We start from the raw sequence: 10801 nt of genomic DNA, 5'->3' as shown, positions 1-10801 counted from the left end.
GTAAGTGGATCGGCTACGTTGTCATCCGTTCCAACTTCGCAAATTCTGATTTCACCTTCTAATTTCCATTCTCGAATCATGTGAAACCGTCGTTTGACATGTTTGACTTTCTGATGTTCCCTTGGCTCTCTGGCCTGAGCAATAGCTCCATTGTTGTCACAATAGAGGGTATTGGACCCTTTATAGAGGGTACAACATCAAGTTCACCAATGAACTTACGAATCCAAACAGCCTCCTTAGCCGCTTTAACAGCTGCTAAGTACTCGGCTTCAGTCGTAGAATCTGCCGTTGTACTCTGCTTGGCACTTTTCCAACTGAACTCTCCTCCATTCAGACATAACACATATCCAGATTGCGATTTGAAATCATCTCTGTCTGTCTAAAAGCTTGCGTCGGTATAACCTTCAACAACTAATTCTTCTGAACCACCATATACCAGGAATTTATCCTTGTTCCTTTTCAGGTACTTTAGGATATTCTTGGCCGCAGTCCAATGGGCGTCTCCTGTATCTGATTGGTAACGGCTCGTAGCACTCAAGGAATATGATACATCTGGCCTAGTACATATCATGGCATACATGATTGATCCAATAAGCGAAGCATATGGAATCAGATTCACTTTTTCCCGCTCATCAGGTGTCTGTGGACACTACTTCTTGCTCAGGGTTATGCCATGTGACATTGGAAGGTGACCTCTTTTGGCCCCTTCAATGCCAAATCGAGCAAGTACCTTATCAATATAAGTACTTTGACTCAATCCAATCATCCTTTTTTATCCGTCCCTATAGATCTTGATACCTAGTATGTACTGAGCCTCTCCTAAGTCTTTCATTGAGAAACATTTTCCAAGCCAAGCCTTTACAGACTCTAACAACGAAATACTGTTTCCAATGAGCAATATGTTATGTCATCGACATATAAGACTAAGAAGGCAATGTCACTCCCACTGACCTTCTTGTAAACACAAGATTAATCTGGATTCTTGATAAAACCAAACTTACCAATGGCTTCATCGAATCGCAGATTCCAACTTCTACTAGCTTGCTTTAGTCCATAAATGGACTTCTTAAGCTTACAAACCTTCCCAACATTGTTTTGGTCGACAAAACCTTCTGGCTGTGTCATGTACACAGTTTCTTCCAAAATACCATTTAAGAAGGCGGTTTTGACGTCCATCTGCCATATTTCATAGTTGTAATATGCAACAATCGATAGGAGGATCCGAACGAATTTGAGCATTGCGACTGGTGAAAAAGTTTCATCGTAATCAATACCATAAACTTGTCTATAACTTTTTGCAACCAATCTAGCTTTGTAAATGAATACATTTCCATCTTTGTCGGTTTTCATCTTGAAAATTCACTTACATCCGATAGGTGTATAACCTTCGGGTAAGTCAACCAAGTCCTAGACTTGATTTTCAAACATGGAATCCATTTCAAATCTCATTACCTCATGCCATTTAGCAGAGTCGCTGCTTGCCATCGCTTCTTTGTAGGTTGCCGGTTCATCTCCATCCATAATCAAGATGTCCTATGATATCTCGGTTAATACTAAACCAAGATATCTATCAGGTTGAGATCTCAACCTCTGAGACCTACGTAGGATAATGGATTGAGCATTTGCATTGTCGGTTTGACCTGCGTCAACAAATGTTGCGTCATTCTAATTTTGTTGCTCATCCTCACGAACTTCGTCGAGTTTGATTTTCCTCCCATTTGTCATTTTGGAAAGGTGTTCCTTCTCCAAAAAGACACCATCGCGAGCAACAAACACTTTGTTCTCCAATATTTTGTAGAAGTAATACTCTTTGGTTTCTTTTGGGTAGCCCACAAAGTAAACCTTGTCAGATTTGGGATGAAGTTTGTCAAAAATTAATTTCTTGAAATATGCTTCGCATCCCCATATCTTTAGAAAAGACAACCTAGGAGGTTTCTTTGTCCATAATTCATATGGATTCTTTTCTACAACATTTGATGGTGCACGGTTCAGTGTTAGTGCCGCAGTTAGAAGTGCATGTCCCCAGAAAGAGATAGGAAGATCACTAAGACCCATGTTTGATCGTACCATGTCCAACAAGGTTCAATTTCTCCTTTCGGATACTCCGTTCCATTGAGGAGTTCCCGGAGGTGTCAATTCTGAAAGTATACCTTTTTCTTTCAGATGGTCATTGAATTCTTGGCTCAAGTATTCACCACCTCGATCCGATCGAAGGGCTTTGATTTTCTTGCCAAGATGATTTTCAACTTCACTCTGAAATTCTTTGAACTTTTCAAATGATTCAGATTTATGTGACATTAGGTAGACATAACCATATCTACTATAGCCATCTGTGAAGGTGATAAAATATCGGTGTCCATTTCTTGTGGTTGAGCTCATTGGTCCACACACATCAGTGTGAATTAGACCTAATAAGTCTCCTGCTCTTTCTCCTAGCTTGGAGAATGGCTATTTAATCATCTTGCCTAATAAACATCCCTCGCAATTCTCAAACGATTCTAAATCGAATGAGTCAAGAACACCTTCTTGTAGAAGTCTCTTGATGCGTTTGATGATAATGTGGCCAAGACAACAATGCCACAAGTAAGTTTGGTTTGACTCCATGGTCTTAGCTCTTTTGGTAGTATTATTCACATTATAAACTTTTTTTCAGATCAAGCACATAAAGACTATTTTCAGAATGTGCAATACCATATAAAACAATATCGTGATAAAACGAACATTTATTGTCTTTTACTCGAAATTCAAAACCCTTGGCGTCCAACGCCGAAATTGAAATGATGTTTTTGGCAATGTTGGGAACATAATAAACATTATCTAGTTCCAAAACAAGCCCGGTGGGCAAAGACAAACTGAGAGTTCCTATGGATACGGCACTAATTTTGGCTCCATTGCCGACCCGGAGTTCAACCTCTCCCTTCTCTAGCCTTCTAGCGCTCCTTAGTCCCTGAGAATTGGAACAAAGGTGTGAGCCACATCTGGTATCTAATACCCATGATGCTAAGCTGGTGAAGTTAAAGTCTATAACGAATATACCTGATTCAGAAGCAACGGTTCCATTCTTCTTATCTTCCTTGAACTTGAGGCAATATCTCTTCCAATGTCCCTTCTTCTTATAGTAGAAGCATTCGGAATCAGATTTAGAAGATACTACCTTCTTCTCTTCGTTATCCTTGGTAGCTTTAGGCTTAGGCGGAAAAGTTTTCCTCTTGCCCTTCCCCTTAAAGCCTTTCTTCTTTTTGCCTGAGAATTTTAATGGCTTGCTGTAGGGAATAATTCAAGCTTTTAAATCCCACTAGCTTGAACCAAACTGTGATCATACACTAAAGTACGGTGGCGTCCAAAAGGGAAGAAGATAGAGCAAAAGAGTCTCCAACAAGTTTTTTAGGAACTTGTAAGTCGTTCACGAGGTGAAGGTTACACCCCTTAACGATCCAAGAGATCGTCAACTCCATAAGGTCATGAACCAAATAAGGGTTCGGGGATGAAGGTACAAATCCAACCTAAAAGAGATTGAACCTGCCTTAATAATAGGCCTCTACTTTATTCTGATCGTATTCATGTGCGCTTTCTGATTAACATGCAATCAATAGGATTAACCCTAAACCTGTTTATCTATGTTGGTTGAATTTAATGCACAAATAAATCTATTATTGGCGATCACTTGAAATTATAATCACATTAACCCTAACAAGATTATTAATATCTTATTAAGCGTGATTACAAGTACAAATTCCCTTTAAACATGCATAAAAGGTGATCAAGCAATAAAAATAAAATAAGCAAGCAACATAATAATAAATCAATATCATCATATTAATAATAATCATAATAAATAATCATCATCAAAATAATAATAATAATAATCATCATAAATTATAACAATTATAATCATAATCATGTTCATGTTAATATTAAAGCATAATAATAATAGCAAGATCCTAGGCATGATACTAACAAAATTAATAACAAACCCTAGCATGTCACTAAGCAATAAAAATCAAATCTTTAACCCTAACATGATACTAACAATCATAAGTATTAGGAAGAACATAGGAAGCATCGCAGGAATCATATTTAATATTAAAATTACCCTAGACATGATACTAGGAATATCATAATAACAATGTAAACATGATTTCTACATCATAATATCAATAAATCAATTAAAATACTTACTTTGATGCCTCGTACCTCTTTCTAATAACAAAATACACACGTTAGTAACTTCAAGGAAAATAATAATCAAACAAAACAATTAAATAATAATTGAAATATAGATTTGGGACCAAACCCTCATAAATTAAACCTTTCACGTCTAGGGCGAAGGCAACTTCGAATATGGCTAGGTGTTTCTAGATCTTGTGAATGCGGAATTTTGTATGAGAAAACAAGGTTTAGAAAAGAATTGAATGAAAGAGAGAGATGATGAATTGGAGAATGATTAGTGAATACGAATGAAAACTGATTATTGATGAATGAAAACGGAGTTTTTAATACGATATTTATAGAAAAAATCAGCCAAAAGATGAATTAAACAAAACAGAGTCTGACGCTCAGAAAACAGAGCTGGCGCCAACCCTGGCTAGCTGGCGCCAGGCACCAACACTAGCGCCAAGCGCCAGTGGCTAGCGCCAGGCCTGGTTCCAGGCGCCAAGGCCTGGGGTTAGGAGCCAAGCCTGATTTTAACGCGTTTTCGAAAATCCGATAAGTTTACCGTACTGGAGGATAAAATCATATAATTTCTTCGAAAATGCTATTTGATTTTGATTAAAACTCTGAAAAGTCAACAAAAGTCAATTTATCAATGCTAATTGAATTAGGAATGAAAAGAACCTTCTAGAAGAATATAGAAGACTAAAACCATTCCTAATTGCATTAGGAATGATAAATCATATTAGGCCCTCCCCTAGATCATTGGGCCGTACATAAAGCTCAAACCGGGCCCAGTTTAGTAAATTGGCCATAACTTCCCCAATATTCATCGGAATTGGGCTTATAATATATCGTTGGAAAGGTCTTTGCAAGCCCCATCCAACTACACTACTATTGGACCCATATCATGGACCAACCAAACTGGATTGGCTGTTTTCTTAAAATAAGTTTTTTCAAAAACAGAGAGAAGAGAAAAGAAAATAAAACTTTCCGCAACACTAGACTTTCCACACTTTCACTTTATTTGATTATGATTCGATGTGAAAGGTACTCATCACTGGGTTTGGTTTTGGGGAGACACAAATGGGTGTCTACACTTGCCCTTTTTTATCATGAGCATATCATGCTTCCCTTCATCCTTGAGCATTTTCTCTACTTGCTTCAACATACCATGAAGCTCGGTGAGGGTTTTCTCCATGCTGTGCATGTTATAGTTCATCTTGAACTGATCATAGCCTTTGTGCAGCGAGTGGAGAATGATGTCAATTGCCATCTCGGTTGAATACCCTGCATCAAGCCTTCCCATGTTCTCAAACAATCCTATCATTTTGAGTACATGTGGGTTGGCTGGCTCTCCTTTCTTGAGCTTGCTCTCAAGGATCTGCCTGTGGGTTTCAAACCTTTTAGTTCGGGCCTGCTCTTGAAACATATTCTGCAATTCAGAAATGATCTCAAAAGCTGTCTCCTTCTCAAAGAAAGTCTTTTGAAGCTTCGGAGACATTGTGGCCAACATGATGCATTTGACATCTGGATTGTCACTTTGCCATCGATTTAGGGCAGCCTGAGTCACCTCCTCATTGGGAGCCTCGGGCATTTCCTCATCAAGGACATATTCCTTTTGCTCTTGCATGAGAACAATTCGCAAGTTCCTTTGCCAATCAAGAAAATTTGGCCCACTCAACTTCTCCTTGTCGAGAATTGAGCGTAACGAGAATTGGTTTTTTGAGTTACTTGAAGACATGATTCTACAATTGAAAGAATTTGTAATGAAAAACCATTCTTGAAATTTAAATAAGATTGAATTCATGCATTTTAATCAAACTTATAAACGTCTTATTCACACATTTAAAGTTGTCCCCAATTCGGTGAGAATAAGTCGATTCCAAGATCCGAAGAAACAAAGAGTGGTTAAGCATGCTTTGGCTTGTCTTAACACTCAATCTCCTAAGGTAAGCAACGCTTTGCTAATGGCTCCAAGCCATTCTTGGTTGAATAAATCGTCGCATCTAATGCCCTCTCAACAATTTATTCACTTTGCCACGACATGTTAGGACTCCATCACTCATATCGTTGAGTACAACCAAAACCAATTTGCATACCCGGTATGCCTTACTTCCTAGGAGAGGTAGTGATGCCTCGCTTTGGCGTATCCCACCACTACCTTCGTTCGGCCAGTCTGTGTTGTTTTGGAATGACAAGTTTTTACTCAATATTTAGGGACCTAGGGTTTCTATGTTGGTTCATTTAAGTGAACTTAATTAATCATCACAACATTCGAAATCCTAAACATGCATCTAACATATAATTCTTATACATAAACATATATATATATATATATATATATATATATATATATATATCAAAGAACATAGATATAGATGCATTTGGCAACTAGCATGACCCCTTGAGATCTTCAAATCTTCAAAAGGTCTTCATTTCCAACTTCATGGCTACGTCTTCCAAGGAACTCCATCTTCAAGATTTGACCATAATTAAATGCAACTACTAGTATCTACGATTAGGACTAATCTAAATATTAAGGTACAAAAATACTTAACGGTTCGCAGACCGTATTTAGATTTACAAAAATACACCACGGATCGCAGTCCGTATTTTCTATCCTAATCGGGCCCCACTAGTTGCCATTTCATAAAACCTGTGAGAGAATATACATTCCATTCATCCATTCACTATTTGTGAATGGCCCATGCATTTTAAAACGGTAAACAAGTAACAATGCAAAAACACGCGTGAACTAGTAACTAATCTATGTGGTTAATCCAATTAACACGCCTAATTAAAACTACTCAAAGTTGTTTTAACCGGTTATGTAAATAAGCGCAATTAATATTTGAAGCTCCCACTAAATTCCGCATCCAACTTAATTAATTCAATTAATTAAGCCGGTAATTCCCAAAATTTGTCAAAATATATTTTGCCAATGCCGCTCAAAACCGAGGCCTAGCCTCCAAAAGTTTATTAAAATAATTGAAACAAATTAGATTAATAAAATAATTAAAACGACAATTTTTAAGCAAAATTACGTAGTCGAGAGTGTCTAAGTGCCTAGCACCAAGACACGGATTTCTCACCTTTCGCACAACCGTTAGATGCTCAATGAACGTGGGAGTGGGCCCGATGTCGCTAAGTGTTACACCGCTCACATCAGCGAACTTTCACACAACAAAAACGTGGCCCTTGATGGCCATATTGAACGAATTCATTGCACTACACTGCTTCGCGAGCAACGTCTACGCATACCCCTAATTACATAATACATGCACCAAGTTCAAACGATGCACCATGTGCTCGTGCCCCGCATCACCGCGCCACAACAGCCCCAAGTGCACGCAACACAGCACACACGCACATTGCAGCGTTCTGCTGCTGCTGTTTGCGGCCGCGCGCACCAGCCACGCAATGGCTGCATGCACAGGGCATGGCAGCCACATGCGGGCTGCTATGCAGCCCGGCTAGCCAAGGGCATTCATGCCTTGTTTTACGTGCCATTAGCCTAGGGATTTGATCCCAAAAAAAAATTTGCGTGACTTTGGAAATTAATTCTAAATTAATTTTAGAACTAATTTGAATGAGAAAAATTAAAATTTTAATAAGTCTAACTCAAATAAAATTTTTAAAGTGCATGCAACCAAAATAATTCCCAAGAACCATTCTTTAATTAAATTGGTTTAACTTGGTGCAACAAAAATAATAGGGCAAATACTCACTATTAATTTAATTAATTTAAATTAACTTTGAGTTTTGACAAAATAAGAGAAAGTTGGAAGAATGAACATAAATTCAATAAATTAAAGATTCCAACTTTAATATATACTTGTGAATCCTTGAAAAGTTATATCTTCCAATATGAAGATAAACAATTTTTCTATCACAAAGTTTCAAACTTTATGATTCCAATCAACTAAAAAATGATTAAATCAATAAAGTTTAACAAAAATTCATGGAATTTAGTAATATAAAGTTTCAATCACTTAACATAATTAAAGATTGAATCTTTAATACTTGGAAGCCTCAAAGAACAACAATTTCACACTTAATGCAATAAGTTTGCAATTATGTGAAAAATAAAACCAAGCATTCAAGCACAAATTACTACAAAGTAACCATGCTTAAAGAGGTTTAAAAATTGCATATAAAATACGTATTGAACCAATTACATAACCACCATAAATATGCAATTAGTTTTCAAGGTTAGAAAGACTTAAAATTTTTCGTAAAAACGAAAAAACCCTCGAAAATAGCATTCTTGGTCGTTATTTGGCTAAAAACCGCCCCTGGAAGAATTAAACCATTTCCAGAACACATTTTCCACCCAAAATTCACTATTTTTGGGTCAAAATCTGGGTTCAGGCTCAAGGTAGCTTAAATACGAGGTTAAAATAGATAATATGAGCTACTATTCTAATTAGCAACTTAAACTAGAAAAATTAAGCCATAAAAATCACCTTGAAAAATATTATGATTTTTAAAAATAAACGAGCATGGCTCTGATACCACTGTTGGGGTTTGGTAATTAAGTCCAACTTACCGCGGAAACGACCCCGACCCAAAGAACCCCACGCAATTAATAAAACCATAAAGCATAACAAATAAACATAAAAGGATATAATTGTAATTTACCTTTGACGCGTGCTTCGCCCTCAAAGTCGGGCTCTTACTTGAAAGCTTTAGCCCCGCTCACACGAGAGCCTCCAACGGTATCCACCCACAAAGGACGAACACCGACTTTTTAGGTCCGCTACCTTGGAGTTAGCAAGGTCCGACCAAAACCCGAGTGATTAAATGAGTTCAAAGGTTTTCATAATGGTGATGCCTTTTTCAACTCTCACTCAAGTGATTTTCCCAATACCCCAACTTGGGTATTTATAGGGAAAACAAGAGAGCGAAAAAGCTCTCCCATCAATGTGGGAAAATTTGATTTTTCCATTTTATTTTAAAGCTAAAATAGAATAAATAATCAAACTAGTAATAAATCAACAAGTGGCAAGCTCATGAGAGAGGTTAGGTGAGGACCATTTGGAAGAGGGGGGGGGGGACCAAACTTGCTCCCCACTCCCTCTCCAAAAATCGGTCACCTCATGCCTCAAGCCTCCCCTCACAATGCTCCACATGGCACCACACTTGGGCACCAAGGCAACCCAAGGTGGGCTACCATGTACGGCTTTCAGCAGGCCCAGCACAAGCGTGCGGGCTGCTTGGCGCTGCTGGCCAGCATGCCCAGCACAGCTTGTGCGGGCTGCTTGCGTACTCGGCCAGCAAGCTACGCATCAATGATGCGGGCTGCTTGCTGAGTGCCTTTCACCTTGCGCGCGTTGGCCCAGCACAGCTAGCATTGGTGAGCTAGCACGCACCAGCCAGCCTAGGCCCAGCTTGGTGCGCATGCTAGCCACCATGCTATACCAAATGCCCCTAGCACTCGGTTTGCTCGGGGCATTCCGATGCTAGGGGTATTTCGGTCTTGTTGATTTATTATTTTCGTATCTCATCTTTTATTATTTTGACTCGACTTTCGACGCTCGGTTTTGACGCTCTAAGCTCGAATTTTCGACATCTAAATATTTAATACTCGTGCGAAGAATTAATTTGTTCTGAATTAATTCGTCGAGTCGGTTCGTATATTTGCTAGGGTGTGACCCGAAGAGTTCAGTCAAGATTAAGCTGTAATATTAATTATACATTAATATTACTGATCGGAAGTGGCCTCCACCCAGGCATTCCGATCGCCTGACCTTGCTGAATATATTAGCTTTCTAATAATTCTGAACCCGCTATCAGAATAATACACTTGTTCGAAGAACACCATTCCTTTCAATCCACATGCATTTCAGATAACCAATTTGGTTTTATTGAAGGAATTGTGCCTTCGATAAATGAAATTACTAGATATATCAAGGATCACTATTATGGAGATAATAAGTTTGTTCTTTTGGTTCGTCATCATCTGTTGCAAGACTATGAGCTATGATCTTTGGACTAGTCAAATGGTCCAAAGCCCGCTAGAATGGATCCTATGAGGTCACACACAAGGGTGTTGGGTTAAGCAAGTTAGAGACCCATTAATGGGCCTCATGAGCAATTCACTAATCATGAAATGGATTGGGCTAGCATAGTTAGATTAGAATTAGGTTTTGGGCTTTTGACATGGGCTCTTACTTAGAAATGAGATCTATAAATAAGATCCATGCTTAGGGTTGCAAGTAAGCAGTCATAATTCACACACAGTATATTTTAACATCAAGACAACCAATCCCAAAACCCTAATCCTCTCTCTAGTTGGTTCGTTTCTCACTCTTCTACATAGAAAATCAATTGAAGGGTTCAATTGCAACTAACTGGCATTAGTGGAGGTCTTAATCTATGCCCGTGGACCAAGTAGAGGAATCACACTTGAGGTTCTTTATCTCCCATTTTTCTTGCTCAATCGCACGTGGAATCACGCTTCAAAGGTACAATTATATATTTTTTTATGTGTTATGCAATGATCCTTGGTTTAGGTGCTTTATGAATAAGGTTCATGTTTATTCCGCGATTAGTACCTATAAACTCCTACATTTATGCCTGGGAGATCTACTATGGAGGCAATCTATTTGATAAGACAAATGATGGAGTTTTATAGGGTAAATAA

The sequence above is a fragment of the Chenopodium album genome, chromosome 5, assembly GCF_948465745.1.
Source record: "Chenopodium album chromosome 5, dcCheAlbu1.1, whole genome shotgun sequence".
NCBI lineage: Eukaryota > Viridiplantae > Streptophyta > Magnoliopsida > Caryophyllales > Amaranthaceae > Chenopodium > Chenopodium album.
This window is presented reverse-complemented; position numbering follows the sequence as displayed.